Source organism: Taeniopygia guttata, chromosome 1, assembly GCF_048771995.1.
Source record: "Taeniopygia guttata chromosome 1, bTaeGut7.mat, whole genome shotgun sequence".
Lineage (NCBI taxonomy): Eukaryota > Metazoa > Chordata > Aves > Passeriformes > Estrildidae > Taeniopygia > Taeniopygia guttata.
Window position 1 is genome coordinate 88,764,850 of NC_133024.1, and position 13,037 is coordinate 88,777,886.

A 13,037-nucleotide genomic window follows, 5' to 3' on the forward strand; every position below is an offset into this window, starting at 1 on the left:
AAATAAAATAAATAGCAAAGCAGTCTCTTTCTACTGCATGACACACAAGCAAAAATGGCATTAATCATCTTTAAGATTTCCATGGGCAAAGTTTGCTCAGAGCTCTTTGACTATCAGTTTACAAATGAGAGTTTAATCTTTTATATGTCAAAGGTAACAAGTAGGACAAGTGAAAGGTTTAATAAAAGTCATTATCAGTTTGCTTCATGTCCAAACAGAATCTGCTTCTTGGAAACCTGTTGAAAAAATACCCAACTGTTCATTTCAGCTCGAAATGGAGTGACTCTGAACACAGCCTAATTGGCTTCTCCATTTACACCAAATGCATTTGCAGCTTGCTGTTGCAGGAGGGCAGAGCCAATATTCCCAAGCTTACCACACCCAAATGTATTTTGTTTATAAACTGAAATCTGAATTTTGTCTGTGTCTAATACTTGATTTCAAGGCTATTACACCATCTAATGTCTTTTACTTTGCCCCTAAATTACTGGTCTGTAGCCTCAACCTTAACTGCACGCTGATATGATTTGTATATTGTGACCTGTCAGAGAACTGAATTTTTATTGCAGATGAGATGACTGCAAGAAATGTGTGACTCATCACCACATCTTTTATTGATGGGACTGGGGGTTACACTGCAGGACATTAGCAGAGAAAGAAAGATTATTTGCAAATTAAACTCTGTAGAAAGAACAGCATCTTGCAGGAGACTATGGCCAGAAATTAGGTGCCTCCTAGAGGGGTTGATCTTTTACAATCATATTCTCATTGGTTTAGCATTTTTCAATATTTAGTCTGACTTCATTTCTTAACAGTCAATTGTCTGTCCCTTTGCCTAGCTACGTTGTCATTGCTTTACACCAAATAAAACCACTTAAATACAAAACATACAGTGGCAGGCAATTAGCTGTTTGTCTCTTCTTGAAAGCATTCTCACATCTCACATACAGTCAATCAATGCAGAAGTAAATCCCTGCTCCTGAATCTCTCTTCTCCAAACACCTAGATACCCTGATTTTCTCACCTACTTTGTTTTTCTTCCCCAGCTTTCTAAACCAAACCAACATCCAGGCACTACTTGTGGCCATGTTCTCATAGAACATACACTACTTCCTTTCTGTGAAATAGCAATAAACAAACCCAGAGCCTGACAAAGACCAAAGGTTTGACAAAGACCATGCATTTCTCATGAAGTAACAAGATCTTTCTCAGCTCCCCAGAAAGACACTCTCCCACAGGCCAAACAGCAGTGAATTAACAGAGCCTTGTAAACCTACCATTTAAGTTGGCAACCTACAGTTATCTCAGGTGAGGCAGACTCCCTAAGAGGAGAAAGGGCTGCAGGTAATTATAAAATATTCATGCTCCTTCCCAGTGACAAGCTGGTTCAGGAACAGTGGGATAGTTAGGAGTCAATTAGAGAAGTTTCTGTTCTGGCCTTTGGCTAAAAAGACTTACTTATGAGAGATTTTGTCAGGAGCTGTTTTAGAACTGTGTGCAACATAGAAAGTCAATTGGAGAGGATCAAGGATGGAACAGAATCACAGAATTATTGACGCTGGAAAAGATCTCTGAGATCATTGACTCCAGCCTATGACTGAACACCACCTTGTGAAGTAGACCATGGCACTGAGTGCAACATCCAGCCCTTCCTTAAACACCTCCAGGGACGGTGACTCCAACGCCACCACGGCCAGCCCATTCCAATGTCTAATCACCTTCTCTGTGAAGAAACTCTTCCTAATGTCCAACCTAATCCCCCCGGTACAGCTTAAGTCTACATCCTCTTGTCCTGTTGCTGGTTGCCTGGGAGAAGAGGCCAGGTTTTGATAGCTAGGAAATACAGGAGTGGCTTCCACAAGAAGTTGTCAGTAGTTGCTCCATGTCCAATGAGCCACTGCCAGTCGGCTCCAAGACAGACCTGCTGCTGGCCAAGGCCAAGCCACTCAGCGACAGTGGTAGCACCTCTGGGAGAAAAGATTGTCAGAAGGGTGAAAGTTACAGCACCACACCAACTACAGACAGAGAGAGGAGTGAATGTAAGTGAGAGCAGTACCCCTGCAGACACCAAGGTCGGAGAGGAAGGGAGGAAGGGGAGGAGGTCTCCAGGAACCAGAGCAGAAGTTCCCCTGCAGCCCGTGGTGCAGCCCATGGTGAGGCAGCTGTGCCCCTGCAGCCCAAGGAAGCCCACAGCGGAGCAGAGATCCACCTGCAGCCCCTGGAGGACCCCATGATGATAAATGGTGAGTGATCATTCCCTGTTCCTTATCTCAACCCACAAGGCTTTCATTGTTTTATCCTTCCTCTGCCCAGCTGAGGAGAGGAGTGATAGAAGGGCTTTGGTGGGCACCTGGCATCTAGCCAGGGTCAAAACACCGCGGGGGAAAGTAACACTAAACTTGTGGTAAATTACTTGGGAGTGAAACTTAAACATAATGTAAATCTATTTAATGCTTCTGGCCATTTAAATGAGACATTAAATAATAAATTTCAATGTTATGAGTAGTCTGAGACCAGATAAGAATGCAGAGATCAAATAGACAAAAAAGGCTCATGTAGAGCCTAAGGCAATCGTCAGGACTCTTTGGAGCCATCACATATGCTAACTGCTTTAGAAAGACCAGACACAAGTTGACCTTATTTAGGAAGTCTTCTTTCACTTACAGAAAATGATCCCACAGGTCCCATCATGCAAGCACTTTAACCAGAATAAATTATGCTACTTAAAGCCAACCACACTGTCCTCAGCTTCACTCAGTGTTCACAAACCCATGAATACTGTCTCTTTTTGCCAGACACACAGCTCTTTAAAAATTACAATATTGGATTTTGCCATTTCTTTATTGTTTGTTGATTATTTGATCTTGCTTTTTATTAGCATATTTTTGAAAAGTTTTGAATAGCTTTGTGCAGTTGTTCTTTCAATTTAAAGGTGGAGTCTATGTAAATTCATAAATACTTTTCCAAATATTCTAGTGTCCAGAAAGGATCATAAATCACTTCAACTAAATAATAAATATACTGAATGTCTCATAAGTTGCTTGTGATCCAAAGAATATATTTAAAAGGCAGAATGAGCAAGTTTAAGGCAGAAGTACTTAAAACAAGAAAAAAGGGAGAAATAAAGAGAAGAAAGCAACATTACTTAACACTAATTATTTTGGCTATGTCTGAATGAGCACACAGGACTAACTACTCAAGGCCATCACTAGTTTTAAGCATATGCTTATATCACCTCTCAATGTATTCAATGCAATGCTACAATTTGGCTTAATTTGGGGAGAGGAAAAGGTTTGCAAGGTACCTTTAGCAGCAGTGGCCCAGTAACCAGCTCATCAAAGTAGTGGCAGAATGTAGACTGTCTTCACAGACAATGAGGTACTGTCCCCGACTTCTGTAAAATTGAAAACAAAAGTGAAAAATGTGGCTTTGATGAATATATAAGGCATTTCACTTGAAGCAGCTATTCTAAGAAAGACTACCTTGCTATCAGTTGAGGGTGTGTATGTGGCAGATTAAACATGGAGCACACTGGGAGCACACTGAAACCCAACCAGCCTATAAATTACATACAACCTTCTTTATTTTTTTTTTTTTCTAATGTTGCCCATGTACTTATCTTTGAATTCTTTTTAAAGAACTATTATTTTAGCCTACAAAGGGTTTTTACTGCTGTTAGGTTCCACTGCACAAAAAAAGAATCAACCCATTGCACTCATGTTTCCCTGCTTTTGTCCTTTGATGAGCTTGGGGAGGGAAAAAGAACAAAGAAAAACCTCCCACAGGAAGAAACTATTCCTAATAACCATGCTCACGTGCCTCTAACAGCAACAATTCACTCTAATTTTTAATGATAGTTACTTCTTATGTGCCCTCACGACTTTATAATAGATTTCAACCAGTGTACAAAGTCCATGTGTGCAAAAATTTAAATTATTCCATAGTTTTCCTTGCTGAATGGTATCACATTGAGCCATGTTTTATTCATCAACCACAAGCCTGACCTTTTAAAAAAATTCTTCCCAGCTGTTTAAAACAGCAAAAAGACCATTTATTTCAATTTATGCTTAATAAACTGCAGCTCAAAGGAAAGACCTTGGCTTGCATAAGTGCATCTTCATAGAAGTCCATGTAGACATTGTATCAAAAAGCTGCTGCAAACCTGTTTCTGATGAACCCTGTCATCAGACAGGATGGAAATGGTAGTGCTTTCTGCCAAAGAGGATGCAGCTTTTCTTACCAGACTAGAAATCTATTCTGTAAACATACTCTAATTTTTGGTCTATGTTCTCCACACCCATATTCATTTCATTTGTACCCTACAGTCTCATATGGCTGTGTATGCTTGGGTTTCCTCTTCTTATGAATGTGTCCAAAGACTTCTGTGGAAAAGGCATCACTGGAAAATAACTCCCTTTTGGCATCATCACTACAAGTTGTGTTGTTAAATGTACTGTGGTGGGTCAAACAAGAAAATATGGACTTTATACAATTTTGAAATAAAACACCAAGAAATGCAGCAGCAAGAGGGAACATCTCATCTCTACTAGCCTGCATGGTCAAAAATGAATTTCTGATCTGAAGGTGCAGCTAAACACATAAGAAAGATGTCTTAAGCAGTCACAGCTCCATCTGGCTTGTGTCTCAAGGCTCACGAATGGCATATTGGTACTTTGATTACTTCTGTCCTGTGTGTGCAATAAATCCATAGCTTTGCAGTTACCCCTGACATACTTACTCAGCTGTATAGGCAAAGACTAGAGAAGGCAGACACAAGATGTGTTTCTGATCTATCTGCACAACAAATAACTGCATCAAAGGTAAGAAGACAGGGAAGGCAGGAAAACTTACTCTGGTCCTTTGTTGTTTCTGTGTGCGTGGGCTGTGTGCAAGCACAGTCTATTGGTTATAAACTATGGGAAGGATGGACATTTAAGGATGAAAAATTATTCTATGCAAATTTTAATATTTATGATTGAGGATGTATCTAGGACAAAAATAAATTGTGCCTGATTACTACCTGTGGAGCCATGGCAGTGACTCTAATCTAAGTTAATAGCAGCCAGATGGACAATCAAGAACAAAATTTGGCAGAAATCAGGATGAGAACCTGTGAAGAAATTATGTTTACCACATCACAGGCAATACACTAGGGTTAAAAACAACAATATCAATTATTCAGCCACCAGACAGATTTGCTTCTGCATCAGAAATCTCCTGCAGGACAAATCAAATTCACATTCTTTATTTTGGCATTCAACTATATTTACTGCTTTATTAGAGATGGCAACAGGAAAGTGTTTTCCCTCTCTCATCCCACACTTGTGAATATGTCTTTCATAAGGATTAAACTGGCACAGCCACCAGCTGGTTGCAAATAACTGGTCATTAGTGCTGACTAGGATTTACTTTGAAACCATGAAGTTACTAAGCTCCTTCAATACCAACATCATTTTGCAGCAAGCCCTGCATCATATCCAAGAAGCTGAGAGTGTGTAGCTCTCTTGGCTGTAACTTTTATGGGGGTAGTTTATTTTTCATGCACCATGAACAGTCTTGCCTCAGCAGGCTCTACTAAACAAAGCAGGAAAGTTCTTTGGTCTGCTGAGGAAAACCAAACTCCCTTATCAGCACTTTCCAGAGTCTCAGCCAAATACCTGGTAAATTGCTCAAGGAAACAAGAGTCATAAAGCCACCAGCTGCTGTTGGATCATCCTGCATGGGGATACACAGACAGTGCATCTCATGGAGACCAGACGGGCCTGATGACCTTGATTTTGGAGCACCTGCATGTGGGCATGGTTCTGAATATACTAAAGAGAACAGAATAGAGATGCCAAGTTATCTCCACTGAAGCAAGAGTTCATTCATTTTTTTTACTTGCATTTCACTTTTTTTCTTTTCTCTTAAGTAGGCAGTTACGTCTCAGTCTGGCCTCTTGTGTGACAAACCAAGAGTCGGGGATTTGTAAGTTTTTCCACTAAAGAGAACCCAGTGAAACAGTTAGCCATCATTGATATAACTTTTTATTTAGAAGAATTCCCAGACAGAAAGAAAAAGTCTAAGTTTCTGCTTTTGTCTTTCCACCCTTGAAGTAACATGGAAGTGACTATACTACACCCTACATACTCTTCCCTTATAATTCATACTGCTACTTGCATCCTGCTCCTGTTTAACCTTTCCTATTTCAATGTCCAAAGAAGATGACACAAACTGTTTCCATTCCCTGGCTGCAAGAACCAGAAAAATCAATTCAGCTTCTTCCTTCTGAGAATTACCAGCCAGCACTGTGTGATTCAAAGACCTTATCCTTGCAGAGAGGCAAAATCAGTGAAAGTCTTCCACTGAACCTGTAAGAGCCCTTCTTGGGCTACTGAAAATTATTTGTGAAACAGTTGAGCAATGAATAATGTGCAACATTAGTTGCACAGCAGCATCTTCAGAGGACAATCCATCCTCAAACAGCTTCCCTGAGGCTGGTTATCCCAGATTAGGCAACTCACTGATTCATCCTCAGGACAGCATCTCTCTTTCCCTCTCCACCTGTAACTTCAGGAGGTTGTTGCCAGGGTAACTTCTGACAATGGTTCAGGTTCAAATTCCAATATTTGCCTGTTTGGTGTTTGTCTGTCCCTTCACTCCTCCTTCACTAAAATTCTCTCAGCAAATTCATCTGCTGAGTATTTACCAAACAAACAGGTGAAAGGGACATGGCCATGGATGAGCACACTTTTTTTCCCTAAAGCAGAAGAGAGCTGTGCAAAATAAGTTCAGCCAGCTACAAAACTTTAGCCAGGCTCATCTCATGATGCATGGTGCTTTGTACCCTTAAACTCCATCACTCCCACTCTTGTCATGACCACACACAGATGCTATACAATATTCACCGTAATTTTTTTCCTTTATCGTTTAGAGTTATTCTCTCATCCACATACCCGGTACTTCCAAAATAATAGATAGACCCAGCTCATCTGCACATATCACATTTCCAAGATGCCTTGACTGCCTCTGCTTGAGGCTGAAATGTATGCCCATGATCTTCATAAACCTACCTTAAATGAAAGATATACTCATTTCAGCAAAATTTAATCCAACCTATAATGATACAACCTACTCTGTCAAGCAGTTAACACATTTTGAATGGCCAAACTGCACCTGAAACTTGTTTATTCTAAATAAGACTGGTTTCTGACTTCAACTAAATAATTCACACCTGCTAACACAACTATAATTGCAGCCTAGCAACTCTGAAAGTGCTTGTTCCAGAATTAATATCTGAGCTTATTGTCAAGCCCAGAGGCAAACACATTTATTATGTTTTGCAATTGGCAAACAGAAACAGGAATTAAAATTTTCTCTGATGAAAAACCATTTTGAGCTACACCTTGTTTGGGAGATAAAATTTCTAAAGAGGAAGGAAGAGAAATGACAAAAGAAAGACAAGACAACAGTGTTGTGCATGTTGCAGAACCACAATGAAGGAGCAGTTAAAAATGTATCCTGCTGTTCAATTAAGGAGCAGAAGAAAAGGAAGTGCCCATAGGTTTTACAATGTCGTGACATTCTTATTCAGAAAAAAAAGTAAGAACAGGGTGCCCAGAAAGGCCTCTGTTTTCACATTCAGGCAAAATTGCAACAGACATTACAAATTTAGGCAACTAAATATATTATTGTATTAATGGTCAAAGTTTCTACCAAAGGCTGAAAAGGACTGGACATTGGGTTTTGCCTCATCCCTTTATGATGCATAAATTCCAGCCCTGCATTAAATAAATTTTTAAAAGAGTATTACATTGTAAGCCTGGTAAGTGGAGTCTGTGTCTTGATTGGTAGGGTACCCTATTCCCCAGTGGCAATGGCTGCCTTTTTATATTTAATTTCTAAGCCATCCATTGCAGCATATATCTATGAAACCACTCAGTCGTGCAAACAATAACAAAGCACAAAGAGTGCTTGTATTTTAAGCCATACATTGTTAATACAGAAAAGATGACCTCAAACTACTTATTTTAGTAGGAAATGGCAATGGACAATATTAATATTTACTTATCTGAAATTTTGTTTTTATGGAATCTTTTGCCTGGGGTAAGAGATAGTGGAGAATCCAGTGTTCCCTGGTCTCTGGCTGGTCTTATTTTGGTTTTTTGAAGAGTGACACACAGCAAAGTAAGACAGCTGTTGTATGCACTTGGAAAACACCAGCTCAAATTGCCACTGAAAGTTTTAAAAATAGAAATGTTGGAGGAACAAGCTGCTCAGTAGTGCTCAGTGAAGGCTATTTTTCTTGAGCCTTTAGAAGTTGAGAAGTAAGTTATCATTCATCCCTGCTGAAGCCTGTGCTTTACCCAATTCCAGTTACGCAGTCACGCTACGCACAGCAGCTGAAGGCAACGCTCCCCCACCTCCATGTCTGGCCAGTACCAACAAGATGGAATACAATTCACTATTAGCTAAGTAGGGTTGTGCCAAAGAAATAATGGACATGGTTGCCAGGTCTCTCTTGTTAAGGATATAATCCCCAGAACCTTACAATCAGGGAATTGGTCCTTCCAAGAGTGTCTTGCCCTTGGGCATCTATAAAAGAGATGTTCCACTCCACTTTGTTTTTCCTAGCAGTCAAACTAGTCAGGAGAAAAATAATGCTGTTTACTTCAAGAGCCTGCTGACTTGCAAAGCACATTGCCAGCAAGTTGCCCCTTGGGTGTGCTGATGGAAGATGATGAAAAAAAGGGGGGGAAATGGGGAAACTGGGATTTTTAAGTCTTCTATTCAAGAACCAAAACAAAACCAGATAGTGTCAAGAAGAATGGAGGGAAACAAAATGGATACAATGAAGGCTGGGACCTGCAGAAGCAAAGAGGGCTGGATCTTACATAGGGCTAAAAGTAGGAACTATGAAAACCTGCATGCTGAGCAGGGAGCTGCTTGAACTGCACAGCAGGGGCTTGATGGAGAAGGGTAGGGCTGACCTCTAGTCTGGCACTTGCAGTCTTGCTCTCTCCTGAAAGGATGTATCAACCTACAAGGGAGGGGGCTACCCTCACTGCCAAACAAATTCTCCTTACACTTTCTTAGAGCACCAAATCCTGGGAAGATTTCTTTCTGCCTTTCCAACCACATAATGGAAATTTCAACAAGGATGTATGAATGTGATCCTCCCAGTCTATTCGTTCCATTTTATACAATTCGTCTTAAAATATGTTGGCTCAAGTGTTGGAGAGAATAATCTGTGCAACAGGGCTAGTGATTACACCAGTCACTCAGATCCAGTTTTAGTCAACAGGTCAATGACTACCTCAGGGAAAAAAAAAAAAAAAAAACAAAAACAAAACCCACAACACTTTAAAACAGCACTTGTTTCCCAGCTGAAGAGTCCAAAAGAGAACAAAGACCAGAATTCCTCATGCTGTTCTCAAACTAAAAAGAATTATCTACCCCAGAGAGAGAGTTCATTCCAGATGATTGTGGCAACTTGCAGAAAAATTGCAGGTCCTTCCAGCACAAGGATCCAGAAAGTTTATGGTTTGTTATACCCAGGGGAACAAGAGGGAAGATACCTATTTTCAGAGTTCTCATCTGCTTGATAATAAGAATTAACTAAAAGTTAGGTCCCTCAGATTACAGAATCCTAGGAAGGTAGCTGTGTACTGCCTTCAGCAGTTCATATCAAAGCTGTTCCTTGTGGTAATGTCTACTTTCCCTACATCTCAGAGGTACTGAGGGCACTCACACGTCCCCTCCCAGAAATAAGAGTAGTAGCCAAAGCCACCAGTCAAAAGGTGATGCAAAAAATGCCTGCTTATTCACATGAAAAGAGTGGTGTGATTTAAGCACCAAACTTGAGAAGGGAATTCACAAATAAAAATAGGAAACAAAAACAGGCAAGGAACTCTGTTCACCCCGAACATGAGCACCATGTCCAGTCTAATGCCGCGAGTACTCTCATTCAAGGAAGCTTGAGTTTGTAATTAAGGACAAAGGATTTTTCTAGACACCAACGTATCTGAAAGTGAAATTTTCCAGTCCCTGAATGCCTTTGCAGAGGGAGCATTTAGGTCCCTGCTTCCCTTTATGGAAGCAAATCAGCAGCACATGCACATCCAAGGGCAGACTCACCCCTCGGCAGAGTCTCACAGCAGCTCAGGCGGGATCAGGAAGGGAATTCCTAGCGCTGACACCGCCACCAGTGACCTGGCAGAACGAAGGCTGAAGCTGCTGAAACCAAAACAGGCAGAGGGAAGAGTTATCACGAAGTGAAGCAACAGGCATAAGCAGCAGCCAGCAGGCCACCATTACGGCAGTGCGTACAATTATTTTTTTTCGCTAGCAACAAACTCTTGGTTACTTCAAGAAAATACAGCAAAAACCTCTCGGGAGAACGCAAAGCTCTCCTCCCGCCGGTGCGGCGGTGCCGCTGGGTTCCGCTGGAGCTATCCCGAGCAGTGCCGCCTGCCGGAGCCGCCTGCCGGATCCTTGTTTTCCTCGCGTTTTGTTCCCGTTTTTGATTAACTTGGGTGTTTTGATAGACGAGACAAGGGCTGATGAAAGCTAAGGATTTTAGAAGTACCCTTCACATTTCATTAAAATGCCTCATAAAATGTTTTCTAGAGGTTTAACTTCTCTGTATGGTGCTCAGTTTCTTTAGATGTTTTGAATCAGGAGGGAGACGGGACTTTTTTTATTTTTTTTAATTGATACTCTCCAGCACAATAAAAGCTCAATCAGTAAAACACTTAAGCAAACCCTTGCCTTTAAGTGATTTCTCCGATGGTGGTAGAAATAATTGCAGGTCCTCAAAGTCCTGTAGAGCAAGGACTGAGATCAGGGGAAAAAAGAAAAAAACATACTTCTAAAAGTACCTGCCTCTTACCTGCCAAACAAAAAGTATCTCTCTATTATTTACCAAGGAATCACCCAGAAATATTCTGGATTCCTGGATTGAGAATTATGCATGGGGTGGGGAGGGGGGGAGCAAGGGAAAGAGTATGTGAAATAAAACTTTAATTCTTATATGAAGAAAATCTATATATTGCAAAATCACTCCACATCCTGAACTATAACAAATTGACAATGGAGCATTTAAAGTCATTAACAAGTTAGTATTGAGGAATCCAAAAATTCTTGTCTTATGTTTTAAAATTATTTATAGCTTTCCAGAACTGATAACCTCAAATTCTTGCTGGACTTTTAAAATAATGCTAATTTAACAACCTGTATACCAGCTCTACCTTTACACTCAAGAAACTTAGGCACAGGGAGTATCTAAAGCTAGAACTTAAGCTGTGCTGATCAGTCTTGGGTGACCAACCTGAATTATCAGTGGAGCCTGTAGCAAATATAAAAGGTGTTTGCCTTGCCACTTTTTAGACTGTACAAAGAAGTTGATAAGGAAATAATTTTCAAAATAAAAATAAAGGACCTTTAGTGAAAGTTTCCTGCTTATATTTTTAAAGAAATAAATCCTTCAAACAACTTGTACTTAAATTATGGACTTCTGTGCAATATTTTGTTAAGGGTATCAAAAGTATAGAAATATGCTCCAAAAGTATTATCTTAATTTATGGATTATAACTCCATCAAAAGAGTTATAGTGCCACATTCTTTTTTTTAAAACTGCCTTTTTATAGTCTTACATGTACTTAAAGCATATTTGCAATCAGTTCCTGATCAGTTGTGAGTGTGCTCAGCACCAACACAAATCTGTCCCTAGGTCTTTCCCTCTGTTCTCCAGACAATGTGACACACATAATTAGTGGCCAGCTGTGATCATTTCGCCTTGCAGCTTACTGCCACATCTACAGGGACTTTCAAGCACTCATGTGTAGTGTGATGGCCTCTGTTGGCAGCCAGGGAGTCTCTGAAGAGCCAGGCAGCTCCTTCAGATTGGTGGAAGTTGCTTAAATCCCTGGTATGCAATTTTAGCCAGCACATCTGCCTAAACCCCGCTAGGATGGGATTTCCTGAAGTGCTGGTGATTCCTTCAACATCTAATCCAACAGAGAGCATCAGAACAGCCTTCTAGGATAAGCTTCATGCTTCAAAGGGGACCCATTGCTCTGGAAGGAAAAAAACTTCTGAGAGAAGGCTGGTTGTTTTAGGACCTGTTGAGTGACTACAGCTGGCACAGGAAGCTGTACAAAATGAGAGAAATAAGAAACATCTAATATCTGTCCTGGCTGTGTGCAGGCCCACAAACACCTATTCCCAGCCATGCCAGAGTCAACCAGCAGTGCATGCTGTCTGTGCCAAATCCATCAGGGCCTGGTGCAGCATTGCAGTTTTTGGGATTAGAAGTCTTCATCTAATTATCAAGTTCCTATATCAGTTCTCCCAGCATCCTATGTCCTGATTCAAGAGCTTTTTATATATGAAAGCCGGGGGGTGTAAATAAAAAAGAGTGAATTTCATTATGAAATAATAAGGCATTGAAAGCACCTCCATGATTATGAAGGCGTCTGCACTGATCTAAGAGCAGAGGAGGAGCAAGAGAAAGCTCTGGCAGAAAAGCAGATAGAGACAGATAAGCTCTGGAGATCAGCCAGTCCTTCTTATTGGAACAAAAAACATCTCATTTCAGTCTTGGAGGATGTGATTGTTCCTGTGGCTTGCCACCACTGTTGAGTGACAATAAGAGAGCTGGATGAATGGCCAGTTGACATGGGAGGTAATACAAAATTAGGTTTTACAGTGAGGAAAGTGAACATGCAGTGAGGACAGTCATCAACTAACTGGAACACTTCTGAGCACTCACAGAGCACTGCTCAAAGGACATTTTTGCTACTTGTTCCCCAAGCAAACTGCACAGGTTTTAATCATTTAGTTGCTGAAGCACAGTGCTTTTTTACCAAGAAAGGATAAACCAAGTCCATTTGACAAGATACCAAGAAATAAGCTGAATTTAGAGGGGAAAAATGCACTTATCATTCCTTTCATTTTGCATTTTACATGTAAATTGAATGATATTGCACTTTATCTCATTCTGAACTACAACACAGAACTGGCAGGAATATCTTTGTCTGGAATGTAAGCACAATGGG

At 40.6% G+C, this 13,037-nt stretch overlaps 1 long non-coding RNA gene across 5 annotated transcripts in view; it reads right to left on the reverse strand.

The window, feature by feature from the left end:
- Positions 1-12,962, reverse strand: part of LOC115496204 (uncharacterized) — a 39,801-nt gene extending 26,839 nt beyond the window's left edge. Inside the window, exons 1-2 of one of the 5 annotated variants that reach the window (XR_012057291.1) lie at positions 10,117-12,937; positions 3,305-3,394 (exon numbers count right to left, since the gene is read on the reverse strand). This is a non-coding gene — a long non-coding RNA (uncharacterized lncRNA). Of the gene's footprint in view, positions 1-3,304; positions 3,395-10,116 lie in introns of all 5 variants that reach the window. The other 4 variants (XR_012057290.1, XR_005981100.2, XR_003961605.4 and 1 more) reach the window with 4 other exon arrangements.
- Between the last annotated feature and the right edge of the window lie 75 nt (positions 12,963-13,037).